This window comes from Oryctolagus cuniculus, chromosome 21 (assembly GCF_051225735.1).
Source record: "Oryctolagus cuniculus isolate XC-2025 breed Fujian yellow rabbit chromosome 21, ASM5122573v1, whole genome shotgun sequence".
NCBI lineage: Eukaryota > Metazoa > Chordata > Mammalia > Lagomorpha > Leporidae > Oryctolagus > Oryctolagus cuniculus.
Genome location: NC_142887.1, coordinates 9,372,116 through 9,386,160, shown reverse-complemented (window position 1 = coordinate 9,386,160; position 14,045 = coordinate 9,372,116). Strand labels below are relative to the sequence as shown.

The 14,045-nt window shown below is 64.7% G+C and overlaps 1 protein-coding gene across 5 annotated transcripts in view; it reads right to left on the bottom strand.

The window, feature by feature from the left end:
* Positions 1-14,045, bottom strand: part of NCOR2 (nuclear receptor corepressor 2) — a 160,757-nt gene that overhangs the window by 132,160 nt on the left and 14,552 nt on the right. Inside the window, exon 2 of one of the 5 annotated variants that reach the window (XM_070066059.2) lies at positions 6,614-6,659. The exons of the other annotated variants lie outside the window; for them this stretch is intronic. The gene's annotated coding sequence lies outside the window, so the exon portion shown is untranslated. The remainder of the gene's footprint in view (positions 1-6,613; positions 6,660-14,045) is intronic. 5 annotated transcript variants of the gene reach the window in all.

The following is a 14,045-nucleotide window of genomic DNA, read 5'->3' as shown; positions in this document are numbered from 1 at the left end:
AGGGAGCCATGGAGAAGAGCCCGCGTTCCAGCCGACGGCATGGCCCGGTCCCCAGGGAGATGGGAGCCGTGGAGGAGCCCAGTCAATGGCGCGGCCCAGTCCCCAGGGAGAGGGGAGCCGTGGAGGAGAGCCTATGTCCCAGCCGACGGCGCAGCCTGGTCCCCAGGGAGAGGGGAGCCATGAAGGAGAGCCCGCATCCCAGCCAACGGCGCGGCCCAGTCCCCAGGTAGCACGCAGCCACACTGCCCGGTTCCCGGCGGCTTCTGGGGGTTTATGGCCATCAAGGCAGCAGCCAGAACCTGGGGCACTGTGACTCTCACAGTGGGGGCCATCCTGAGCCAGCCCCCGAGCCAAGGAGCCCACCACACACACACACACACACACACACTCTACGATACACACAGCACCCAGCACACACATGCACACACAGATACACACAGCACCTGGTATACACACAAGTGCACACACACACACGATACACATACACATGCACACACACACAGGATACACAGAGCACCTGGTACGCATGCATGCACACACACACACACACACACACACACAAACACGATACATACAGCACCCAGCACCCACACACACACACACAGACACGATACATACAGCACCCAGCACCCACACACACTCTACACACGGTGCCCCGCCCACACAGCAAGCTGGAGGCTGAGGCTAGGGAGACGCCGGCCCCGGCTGCCCACCAGCTCCACAGGACGCAAAACTCACACGCAGAGGGCGACTCTGGGCAAACCCTGCTCTTCCCGCGGCTGCCACTGGCGTCGTCGCCCAAATTCCAAGCGGGAGGGGCGGGCTTTGTCACAGCAGCCAAGTCACGTTTGGGACATCCACGTCCCCCAGCGCCTCCTGTGATCCAGCCCCCTGCGAACGTTCGTTCTGGGAGGCAGCAGGTGCCGGCCCCAGTACCCACGTGGGAGACCCGGATGGAGCTCCTGGCTCCTGGCTCGGGCCCGGCCCAGCCCTGGCTGTCGCAGGCACTCGGGGGAGAGAACCAGCAGAACAAGATTCATCTGTTTCTGTCTCTCTGCCGCCCAAATAAAATGAAAATAAACAAACAAAAATTGAAAAGCCAAAAGCCAAGGAGGTTTATAAACCCCACTGCGGTATCCAAGCCAAGTCCGTCTGGATCCCTGGGTGCGGCACGGCGCCCGGCCCCGCGGGGACCCCACCCCGGCCCCGCCAGAGGCGCCTCCTGCTGCCAGCAGGCCAGGGACTGCTACGCGCACAGGAGACACGTGGCGGAGCGGAGACTGCAAACAAGGGCAATGATCGGGCAGGCATCCATCCCTAATGAGGAATCTGATGTAATTAGGCACCCCGCTAACTTCATTACTTATTTATTTACGGGATTGCTTATTTAATTTAGGGGCCTCCTTCCCCGAAAAGCCATCTTAGCCGACACCCCTGGGGCAAGGCAGGAGGGGGGCCCCTTCTGTCCCCACCCCCACTCCTGGGCTGCCCGAGGGCCTGCTCCTGCCGCGCCCCAAACAGCTCCCTGGCAGCTCCCCGGCTGAGCCTGGACAGCGAGGGTGGAGCAAGGGGGACCCCTGACAGGGTCCCAGAGTCCCTCAGCAGTGCCCGAGCCAGGGACAGGGCTGGCGGGAGGCAGAGGATCTCCACGAGGGGTAGGGGATGCACCTGCCCAGCCACCAATGCGGCAGACCCCCTGGGCCAGCCACATAGCCACACAGCCCTCAGAGCCAGGAGCTCCTGGCCGCACGGAGGAGAGAGCACGCAACTCACAGGGCGGTTTCAGTTCTCGTCCACAGCCTCGGTTTGCTCATCTGTCAAATGGGCACGTGAGGGCCACCACCCGCAGCTGCCCTGGAAATCCTCGCTTCTCCCCCCACCCCACCGTGGAGGCCGTGGCCGCGGCCAGAAAAGGCGGCAGGAGCAGGCAGAGCTGGCACCGCAGGCAGCCGCGTGGTGAGCTCCCCAGCCAGCAGATGCCAACCTGAACAGACACCAAACGCATGGACGGCGCGGCGGACGGCGCGACAAACAGCGCAACCCACGACGCAAACGCCGGCCGAGCGGGGGCACCTGTGCGCTCCCGCGGCGCCGGAGGAAACTTAAATCCCACGGTAACCACACGTCCAGGAGCAGAGCAGCCCCTCAGCCGGCTCGCACAGCCATGTCCTGAGCAGCCCTGTCCACGCAGCCAGAAACCACGAGGCTCCCACACGGGCACGACTCCCGACGAGCAGCGGGGACTCGCGGGAACACCACACGGCACACAGGCGCGTGCACACTGGGACGCAGTATTCTTACGGGCTTCTAGAAGACTCTAGAACAGATCGCTGTGTACTCCTGGTGGGGAGGGGCGGGGCCTGGAGGAAACCCCGCATGTCCATGCTGCTCGGTGTCATGGAAAAGGTCACCCTGGTCAAAGCTCACGGAGCTGGCAGCCAGGGCCACCTGAGCCATTGCCTGCAGTGCCCACATCCCACACGGGCGCAGGTTCGAGTCCCAGCTGCTCCACTTCCAATCCAGCTCCCTGCTAGTGCACCTGGGAAAGCAGCGGAAGACGGCTTTGCCCATGTGGGAGACATGGATGGAGCTCCTGGCTTCGGCCCAGCCCTGGCCACTGGGGAGTGAATCAGCAGATGGAAGATCTAACTCTGAGTTTCAAATAAATAAATAAATCTTAAAAAGCTGGCATCCCGTATGAACGCCAGTTCGAGTCCTGGCTGCTCCTCTTCTGATCCAGCTCTCTGCTATGGCCTGGGAAAGCAGTAGAAGATGGCCCAAGTCCTTGGGTCCCTGCACCCATGTGGGAGACCCAGAAGAAGCTCCTGGCTCCTGGCTTCAGACCAGTACAGCTCCGGCCATTGTGGCCAATCAGGGAGTGACCAGCGGATGGAAGACCTCTCTCTCTCTCTCTCTCTCTCTCTCTCCCCGCCTCTCCTTTCTCTGTGTAACTCTGACTCTCAAATAAATAATCTTTTTCACTCTGCTGTGGCCCGGGAGTGCAGTGGAGGATGGCCCAAGTGCTTGGGCCCTGCACCCCATGGGAGACCAGGAAAAGCACCTGGCTCCTGGCTCCTGCCATCGGATCAGCGCAGTGCGCCGGCCGCAGCGGCCATTGGAGGGTGAACCAACGGCAAAGGAAGACCTTTCTCTTTGTCTCTCTCTCACTGTCCACTCTGCCTGTCAAAAAAAAAAAAAAAACTCATGGAACAGATGCTTAAAACAAGTGCACCTCCTACCTCGCAAGAAGGCGGCTGATTTTTACGTGAACCAGAGAAATACACACGCTACCTCCTCGGCACCGCCAGCTCCAATTCCCCACTTGTCAGCCGCTGGCCCTGCCGCTGCCCGGAGCTTCCCCCAAGGGCCCTGACCTCGAGCTCAGGCCAAGGCAGGTCTGGGTCAAACCCCGCCCCCAGCAAGGTCACGACCCCAGGCTGAGCCACGCTACCTGCAGCCCCAACTCCAGCGGGGCCTCACCGCTATTGCTAGGCCCGGCACACACGGGACGGACCAGGATCCTCGGAATCCTGATGAAGACACGCCCACCCCCGCCCAGTGGGGCTCCTGGCTCAAGCCCCACACACCCACGGCAGCCTCCGACTGGGGGCATTTAACTGATGCCTGCTGTCCAGGAGAGGGCCTGATGCCGGGTTCCTCCCAGGAGACACAGACAAAAGGCAGGGGCCTGCAGGGAGGAGCTGGCTGGGGGCTGCACGGTGACCTGAGCGGAGACTCAGGTGGAGACCCCTGGTGTCCCTCCGCTGCCCCCCCAGAGCCCGCCCACTTCCGCAGCAGAGAGACAGTGATGACAGAAAGCCAAGGCGGCCCCGGAGCCCGTGGCCATGCAGAGTGCTGTGATGGGGAGGGCGGGCGACAGTGGGGGGGGGGGGGTCCCCAGGCCGATGAGCCAGGCGGCCACGGGCAGACCCCAGCTCCCCGCCAGCCTCCTCCTCCCTCCCCCCTGCCAGCCGCCACAGGCACCATTAATTGCTGTCATTTGAGGGTGGCCTGTGGGGAGGAAGGGAGGAGGCAAGGGGAGGGGGAGCGGAGGAAGGGGGGGGCACCGGCCAGGGCCGAGCATCCTGGGCCTGGAAGGAACGGGAGAACCCCCCGGGGGGAGGGGGGTCCATACTCTCTGCCCACCCCAGGAAGCCCCAGGCACCCACAGGCCCCCCCACCGTTGTGACACTGCACCCTGCCCCCGGGGTCACTTGACTGCTGCAGGTGGCCCTGACCCTCCTCCCCAGCCGCCCCCACCTCCCATCTGTCACCCTGATTTACAAGGGCCCCATTCCCCAGCTGAAGAAAGCTCCAAGGGTCAAGTCCAGGGCGAACTCTGCCAGGCAGCCCCCACTGCCAGTGGGAATCCACACCTGGCCCAGGGCCCACCCAGCCACCCCCTTGGGGGACCTCCAAGCACTGCCCTGCCCCCGCCACGTGCCCCAGGGACGTCCCGTTTTGGGGGGTGGTGTGCATGTGGGTAGCAAGGCAGAGCTGAGCCCACACCCGTCCTGCCGGCATCACAGGTTCCCCAGCAGGGGGGTGGGGGGACAGCAAGGACCCGTCAGCCAGGAGCTCCGCCCTGCCGCCGCGACCCCGCCACCCCCAGACGGGCGCAGGGCCCACCCCATGGCTGCTGCCTCCCTCTGCCGCCTGGCCGTGATGGATCGGCCCAGGGAGGAAGCTAAGTGCTCGCAGACAAAAAGCCCTTTTATCGTCCTCGGGAGGTCACCAGGCTGACAAGCAGATAACTCAGCCGTCCCCATCAGACCCAGAGGGGGTCACAGAGGAGCAGGGAGGGGGAGGCGGGGGGAGGGGGAGGGTCTGCCAGCTGAGCCTACCGCCTCCCCTCGCCTCCCCTCGGCTGGCCAGGTGGCTCACCTGGGGGACCACACCACCCCCACTCAGGGTGGTAGGGCAGCAGCAGGGCCAGGCTCAGAGAAGCAAATGACCTCAGGACAAAGAGAAGAGGCCCCCCACGGAAACCCCAGTGAGAACAGAATCCTACCCAGGGCCTGGTCACCCCTCAACCCCCCGATTCCCACAAGCCCCCTCCTCAGTCTTCAAACAGCACCTTCTCAGGGAAGTCTCTGCCTGTGGGGGATGGGCGCTCTGCCCGCCGCACCCACCACGGGGCCTGGCGTGCAGTGGACTCCTGGGAGAGTCCCCCTGCAGAACGGCCAGGCGCCCATCTCACAGACGACGAGACTGAGGCACAGGCAGAGGCGCCTCGGGAGAGCTCCCCAGAGAGTCAGGCCAGGTGGTGTCGGGGTCAAGGACCGGAACTCGCCACCACGCCCCTCGGGGCTGTGACCTCAGCGAGCCCTTCTGCAGAACAGGGTCGCACAAACTGACCCCCCCCCCAACCGTCACACCCAGGACACAGCCAGTCCCCGCCTGCAGAACACACGGTGCTGCTGGGCCCCACCCCAGATGCCGAGGTCAAAGGTCAGGGGCTCTGCTGGCTACTCCCGGGACCCTCTGGGAGGCCTGGCTGACACCCACAGAAGTCACTGGAAGTGCAGGCGCCCGGGGCTCCCGCTCGTGGGGGACAAACCACGCCACACTGGCCACATGGAGCTGGAAGGGGCCTGGGTCTTGCCCCCACACCCAGGGTGCCCCCCTCCCCGTCCCCAGCAGCCCAACTCCTCACACCAGGCCCGGGTCAGCCCCACGACTCTGGGGACAGACACAGGGACAGGGGCCATGGGTTCAGGTCCCCCTCAGCTGGTTAAAAAAATGCAAAAACACGGAAATGTGGGCCGACACCCACATGGCGCCTGCTGTGTACCTGGGCCTGGCTCAACTCACCCTCACATGAGCCCACGGCAGATGTGACCATGGCCCCTGCTCACAGCTGAGAAGTGGCTGAGGGTGCTACACTCAGGCCCAGGACGCTGCCCCTCCCCGAGCGAGAACACACATCAGAGCCCCACGGACCAGCCCGGCTGACGCTGGCTCCCTTTCCCCAACACCCACACCCTGCTTTCTGGGGAGACCCCCCAGCCACTAAACACACGAGGCACGAAAGCGAGGCATCGCACAGACCCACCAGACCCACCAGCCTCAGTCTGCCCAGCTGTAAAATGGGCGTGCTAGGCAGAACAGGCCAGCTTCCCAAGTAGGTGCCAAACAGGGTTCTTAGCTTCCAGCTGAGACACATGGCTCAAGGCACCAACCTGTGCCTCGGTTTTCACATCTGTAGAATGGGCCCACTGGGGGATGCCGTTCACAGGATCAAGGATGCAGGGAAAACAGTGGCTGGGGAGGCCCCACCCACCACCAGGTGTCCTGTGCCAGGTGCCCTGTGCCAGGGCAGGAACCAGGCTGCTGTCCACCAGAAAGTGTGCACAGCGGGCAGGGAGAGGAGTCCAGCCTGAGGGCATCCCCCAGCACCCACCACCCAAACTGCACAGCAGCAATGTGGACCCCAGAACCGAGAGAGAAGCCCACCCACCATGCCGACATCTGCAGCCCAGAGATGCCCCCCAAACTCCCCGCTGCCCCCTGCCCCGGGCGGCTCTGAAAAGCCAGAGTCCCCCTCCCCCACCCGCAGGCACTGCTGAGTCACTTCCCACCAGAAATCCCCCCAGCACCGACCCGCACCTACCGGAAGCTGCCGGCAGCACGGCCGCGTCCCCGTGGACGCAGGAGGCCTGCAGGAGACAACACACAGGGTCGCGTTACTACGTGGGCAGTGGCCGTGTGTGGGCAGCATCCACGTGCAGGCTCTGTGTTACTACGCGGGCAGTGGCCGTGTGCGGGCTCTGTGCGCAGGTGCAGACGATGCTGGCTGTGGGCCCCGGGCCCCACGCACTGAACACGCCAGGCCAAGTCTGCTGGGCAAGCCTGAGGGGCACGTACTGCTACCCTCGCTCCCGAAAGACTGGTTTATTTACTTGAAAGACAGAGTGACAGACAGAGAGAGGTCTTCCATCCACTGGCTCACTCCCCGACGGCTGCAACGGCCGGGGTGAGGGCCAGGGACCCCTCCGATTCCCAGCAGGAGTCCGCCTGGGGCACAGGACTTGGGCCATCCTCTGCCTCCCAGGGCGCATCAGCAGGGAGGGAAGCAGAGGAGCCGGGACTCAAAGCAGCACTCCAGCCCAGGGTGCAGGTGTCACAGCCTAGTCCGCAGGACACAGACCCAGCCCCGTGACCCATTAGACAGACAGGGAGACTGAGGCGCAGAGAATCCAACTGTCACGCCAAGGGCCCGTGGCTAGGAAATGACGGAGCCAGGATTCCCGCCGCAGGCTGCGGGGTGGTCACGGGGACCCACGGCCACTGGGAAACCCACCCCCTAACTGCCTAGAGGACCCCAAGCAAGCCAGTGAAGGATGGGTGGGGGGATCTCCCGTCCTCATTCCAACATGTGTGAGTCGCCATACTCAGCTGAAACCAGCACAGCGACAAAGGTCAGAGCTGACTGACATGAAGGGGGTGGCGGACGCGTCACTGCGGCGGTGAGAGGACACTCGGCCCGCTGTCCACAGTGTCAGAACGCGGGTTCGAGTCCCGGCTGCTCCACTTCCGATCCAGCCCTCTGCTATGGCCTGGGAAAGCAGTAGGGGATGGCCCAGGTCCTTGGGTCCCTGCACCCGCGTGGGAGACTCGGAAGAAGCTCCTGGCTTCAGCCTGGCCCAGCTCCAGCCATTGTGGCCATCGGAGGGGTGAACCAGTGGATAGAAGACCTCTCTGTGTCTCTCATTTTGCCTGTCAAATAAATAAATAAATTGTTTAAAAAAATGACGGACAACATCAAGTGCTGACGGGAAAGAGGAGCAACTGGAGCCGCCACTATTGCCGGGCAGACGCCAAATGGTGAACCCGGCTGGGAAACAGGCGGTGACTTTTTTTTTTCCTTAAAATTTTATTTATTTGAAAGATTTACAGAGAGAGAGAGAGAAAGAGATCAATCTCCCATCCGCTGGTTCACTCCCCACGTGGCTCCAATGGCCTGGGCCAAGCTGACGCCAGACGCTTCTTCCGGGTCTCCCACATTGGGGGCGGGGCCCAGGCACTTGGGCCACCCTCTGTTGCTTTCCCAGGGGGCTGGATCAGAAGTGGAGCTGGGACACGAACCGGTGTGCCGGCTGCGCCCACAGCGCTGGCCCCTGCTGGGCGACTTCTTCCCCAGGGACCCGGCCACTCCGCTCCAGGGCAAGCGCGTCCACACAGAGACCTGGGCAGGACGCTCACCAAAGCTTTACTGCCAACCTCAGAAAAGCCGGACGCGACTGTCCGAGAACAGGTGCGCGGACCAACAAAGCACGGGGCCCACACGGCAGGACAGTGAACGCAGGACCCGGGGGCGGAGTCCGACGCTCCACTCAAGGTGACAGAATGACCACGGGGACGGCAGACAGCCTGCTGTGTCCAGAGGCCCCCCGAGGCTAACAATAGCAGGACGACTCCCCCAGGTCAGGGTGTGCAGGTCGGGGAGGCCGCGACAGGCCCCACTCCCACCCGCTGTGACTGCCTGCCGCGCCGCGTGCCGCACCCTGTGTTCGCGTGTTCTTCATCCGCTGAATTTCTGCATGAAACGACAAGTAAACACCAACAGTGGAGGGAGCAGCCTGAGCCAGCGCCAGACTCCCAGCTCTGCCACGGGCAAGGTCACGGCCTCTCTGAGCTCAGTCTCCCCAGTGGAAAACGGGCGTTGCTCACCGAGGTCTCTGTCTCGAGTAGACCCCGCAGGAGCTCCTCCACCCCAGCCAGAGCCCAGGGGTCAGAGGCCAGGGAGCTGGGGCTGCTCTCACAAGCGCCCCCTACCTCGGCCTCACCGTGCCAACCAGGACACGTCGCTGCACCCCACTGAGCTGCTCCCTCGGGAGTGGCACGGCGCTAGCCTCCAGGAATGCACACAGCCGGTGCTCAACTGCTGCCGGTCATCACCACTGCCACGCCTGAGCGCCCCCACCCCTGCGCCCGGTGCCACATGCCGCCCCAAAGCTCCGTCGCGGCCCAGGAGGCTCGCGGGAACGAGCCAGATGCCACTTTCCCGCCCTCTTCCTTTGTTCAGCTTTTTCTTCACTCCAGTGCCCCCAGGCTTGGCACTCGGTCCTGCCATCTGCGGCAGCTCCAGAGACAGGCCCCTGCGGGCAGCTGGAGACACGGAGGCTCTGGGCACGGCTCCCGGAAGCCTCGGCGGCCGGCCACCTGCACCCTGCCCTGGCGCGGGCTCAGGCAGAGCCAGGCCCACAGCACCGGCCCCCAGTGAGCAGCAGGAAGCCCCCAGCCCTGACCTAGGAAGAGCCGTGGGCGATCAGACCCCACCCCGCCCAGCGCCAGCAAGGCCACGAGCTGCAGGGGCGCAACACCGGGCACCTCCCAGCAGCCCTGAGGATTCCCGTTTCGGGGACTCGGTAGGAACATCCCAGAACAGGCTAGAAGGGGAAGGGGAGCCAGCAGGCGACGGCTGTGAGATGCGAGAGAACCCAGGGCCCTCCTGGAGGAGGGGTCAGGGACACCCGGGACCGGGCACGCGGGCCCTGCTGCTGGGGTTTTAGTGAGACCCTTCTCAGGGTCAGCCAGGCCGAGGAGGGCCTGGGCCACTGAATTTGGAGTGGAGACAGGAAGCCGGCCAGGGGAGGCCCAGCCCCAGTCCTGGCAGGAAGGCTGTGGATGGTGGCAGATGGAGGACAGGGTGGGGGTGGGGAGAGCTGCAGGGGAGGAGGGGAGCAGCCTTCAGTGCCTGCATGCTGCCTGTACGTGCGACCCTGATGAGTCCCCGCCACCACCCGGCGGGGCCACCCCTGCTTCCTGGACCGGAGAGCGGAAGCCGCGACCTGAGCTCACACAGCTCGGAAGTGAAGGAGCCGGGATTCGAACCAGAGCCAACAGCTCCCTCTTCCCTCCCCAGGGTGAGCAGGACCGGCGGCAGGGGGTGTAGCCGTACCAGAAGCCATCCCGGGGACTTGGGGCACTAGCACTAGGTAGGGGCACCCTTTGACACCTAGGGAGCAGGGGCCTCCGCCTGGCCACGGTCAGCCAGCCCCGTCCCGGTGGAAGCCGGAGCAGACACAGGCCGACTTCCGAGCCTTGCCACTGAGAAGCCACTGGGATCGCAGGCGACCACCCCTCAGCCTCTCCCAGGAGCCCCAGCCAGGCAGCCACAGGAGGTCCCGGGTAGAGTCCACCCCCCGCCCAGAGCACCATGGCAGCCACTACAGGAGGGCAGGGGACCTCCCCACGCCAGTGGGGCAGGTCAAGGCGGGGGCCACAGCCTGGACATCAGCAGACAGGACCCGGGCTAGGTCCTAGGCTAGAATGGGGGAAGGGTCACAGGGCCCATCCCAGGGTGGGGAGCAGCCGCCAGCCCCCACCCAGCCTGATTGTCTGGCCACCTTGATCTGGGGCGCAATGCAGGGAGAAGCCCACCGCCCACCAGGCCCAAAGGTGTGGACAAGGAGCAGGGCGAGGACCGCCCTATCCGGCTGACTGGGAGCAGCAGCGTGCCCCCTCCCCCACCCTCAGGCCACGCCAGGCAGTGTGCCATCTTCACAGCCTGCAAGGCGGCACCGTCCAGACCCCGTGTCATAGATGCAGAACCTGAGGCCCCAAGAGGTGCAGCCCCCTGCCCACGGTCACACAGCCTGTGAGCGGCGGGGAGGCTGCGCTAGGCCCCCCCCCCGCCCCCCCAGCACCCGCAAGGCCCACCACCTCCTCACTCTGGGTGCAGGGAAGAGCCAGGAGGAAGGGGGAGGCAGCCCTGGCTCCCAGCCAGGCCAGGGAGCGCAGGCCAGGCCTGGGGGCCCACAGCAGCGGGGGACAGAGGCCATCTGCCCGTCCAGCTGGCTGTCCAGCCCTGGTCGTGGGCTTTGCTGCCCGGCACAAAGGTACTCGCTCCGTGCAACCACCTACGCCCCTTGTACAGGTGGGGCAATGAGGCCAGAACCCCCCGGAGGTCCCAGAGCTGAGGGTCACACCCAACACCCACTCTCCGGCTGCCCCGGGGACTCCGGCGGTGGATTCCGCATCAGCTCCGCCTGGATCTGCAGTCAGGAGGCAGAGCCTTCCGGCTGGCCGCAGGCTCCTGGGGCCTCACCATCAGAGGCTGCAGGGGCCGGGGGGGCTGCTGGGAGGGCAGAGCCACCATCGATCCAGAAGCAATTCATTGCATGGGTCAAAAGATGGTGAAAGAGATTTGTCACCAGGGGCCCAGGGGACATTCCAGGGAGTCCAGCAGCCCAGGGGGAGGGGCAGCCCAGACTTGGTGCTGGGGGAGGCGGGACCCTTGCCATCAGCCCCAAGTTCGTTCCCTCTGCTTCCTCCCCACCCTCGCCAGAGGCAGAGGCTTCCACTGAGACTCTCGTCCCGGGGAGGTCAAGGGTATGGCCCCAGCCTCGGTGACCCGTGCTCCCAGGAAGAACAAGCCTCCGCCAGCCACGCCCACTGCACAGCGGCAGGAGGGAGGTGCAGGGAGGCCCAGCCGGGTGCAACCCTCGTCCCGGCCGCATCACATTCCACCGCCCAAGGGCTGCGGGAGCTTTCCCACCGTCTCCGGCAGCAGGCTGAGCACAGGCAGCTGCGTTGGGGTGGCTTCAGCTCACGCCCAGCACCCTCCACGCCTCTCTACCTCAGTGTCCCCTTCTGTAAAATGGGGGTGATACCACAGACTACTCGCGGGGGTACCCACTGAAGCCCACCCTCAGGGTTCAAGTCCAGCCCCCAAGACTCCTGGACGTGGGTCAGTGCCCCCAGTACCCCAGGCAAGCTAGAATCAGAACAAGGGGCCGTGATGAGCAGTGCACACCACAACTGTCCACCAGGCCTCTGTGGCAGAGGGCATGGGAGGAGAGGCCCCAGGCGGTCACCAAGCCCGTCAGCAGGCTGGGGCCCGGCCACCACGGAGCAGAGCAGGGCCCAGAGGCACGTTAGCCCCCACACCGATTCCCCATGAATGGCAGCTCCGGGGGAGCCTCGGTCAACAGGAGTCCCAGCAGCTCCCAGCCCCGGCACCTGCACCCCGACAGACACGCGCAGGAAGATGCCGACAAACACCTCCCTCTCTGCCCCCACGGAACAGACGCAAAACCAAGGCCCCAAAACAGGGCGCGCAGCCTCAAAGCCAGCCCGACCGATGACCGATGACCGATGCCGTGGTGAGCTCCCCCGGGCTCAGCAGGTGCTCGGAAGCCACGCTCACGGGGCTCAGCAGCAGGAACCTGGGCGGAAGTGGACACAGCCCCGCGGCCCACACGTTCCCCGGAGCAAGTCTCGCTGACTCACTGCCCGGCCAGCCGTGCCGGGAAAACTCCTGGCTCTGCCGCCAGGGTGGGGGCAGGGAGGAGAGAAACTAGCCTGGGACCCCCTCGGGCCCTGCAGGTGAGCAGTGCCCTGGGCGGGAGGCCCCCACGGGACACAGGTGAGCAGTGCCCTGGGCGGGAGGACCCCACGGGACACAGGTGAGCAGTGCCCTGGGCGGGAGGACCCCACGGGACACAGGTGAGCAGTGCCCTGGGCGGGAGGACCCCACGGGACACAGGTGAGCAGTGCCCTCGGCGGGAGGCCCCCACGGGACACAGGTGAGCAGTGCCCTGGGCGGGAGGCCCCCACGGGACACAGGTGAGCAGTGCCCTGGGCGGGAGGACCCCACGGGACACAGGTGAGCAGTGTCCTGGGCGGGAGGACCCCACGGGACACAGGTGAGCAGTGCCCTGGGCGGGAGGACCCCATGGGGCACAGGCCTCAGCCGCTGCCTGGCTAGGTTCATGCTGCAGGACTCAGCTCCTTCGACCTCAGGATCCAGCCCCAGGCCTGGGTTCAAATCCCAGCACACCGCTCACCGTCTCTGAGCCCCCCCCCCCTTTAAACAGAAACCCTCCTAAGCGCCGGCTGAAGGCCCCGCTGCTCCACTTCCGATCCAGCTCCCTGCTAATGCTCCTGGGAAAGCAGCCGAAGACGGCCCAAGTGCTCGGGCCCCTGCACCCACGTGGGAGACCCGGAAGGAGCTCCTGGCTGTGACCCGGCCCAGCCCTGGCTTTTGCAGCTAATTGGGGCGTGAATCAGCAGGTGCAAGACCTCTCTCTCACTCTGCCTTCCAAGCAAATAAACACATCTTTATTAAAAATGAGGAATAAAATGGCGCTGACTCAGCACAAGGCCTGCAAGCTGCCAGGTGCAGTCGGAGCCCAAGGAGCACGCATTCCGCAGTCCCCAAACTTTGTTTATTGAGCAGAAACGCACAAACAAAATTAACCATTGTCAGGTGAGCAAGGTGGCAGCTGCTCACCCCGCAGCGCAGTGTCCACCCCCTGCCCCCAAACCCCTGCCCAGCCTCTGGCAACCTCGAAGCCGCCCTGCGACATCTCGCCCTCCGTGGCCTTCCGTGTCTGCCTCCCTAAGGAGTGCCGCGTTCCCAAGGTTCGTCCACGCAGTGGCCGGTGGCAGGGCCTCACGCCTGGCGTGGGTAGACCAATTATGTGGTTTTTGAATGAGAACATGAGTTGTGAAACAGAAACACAACGTAACTTTAAAAGTGTAAAATTATAAAAACGGTAAGGGCTGTGGTGCCGTGGAATCCGGGCGGCAGACAGGGGCGTCCCGGGGCCCCAGCACTGGCCTGCTCTCCAGCCCCCCAACATACTGACTCCTCTAGGTATTTCAGGAGGCCCCCAGGGGCCGTGGGAGCTGAGACGGGAATGTGGCAAGGAGACAGCTGACAGCCGGGCCACTCTCTGGGTTAGGTGCAACAACAATGCAAAAGCCCCGCGAGGGTGGGGGTGTAGCTGGGGCTGGAGCCCCCCCAGGCGATGGGTGAGGGCCCAGGAGCTCTTTGCCCACCTGGGGTTCACTCTCAGAGTACAGGGAAGAGACCCCCACTGTGGTCACCCTGTCTACAGGGGCCTTCACCCCAAAAGTCCCATTCAAAGCACCTGCCGGGGCCAGCATTTGGCCAGTGGCCGAGGTGCGAGGGGGGAGCTTGGGGCCAAGTCCCCCATCCGCTCCTCAGTCCAGCTTCCCGCTAATGCACACTCCGGAGGCAGTGGAGACGGAAGCAGCTGGGCCTCCGCCACCCACACGGGAGACCTGGGTTG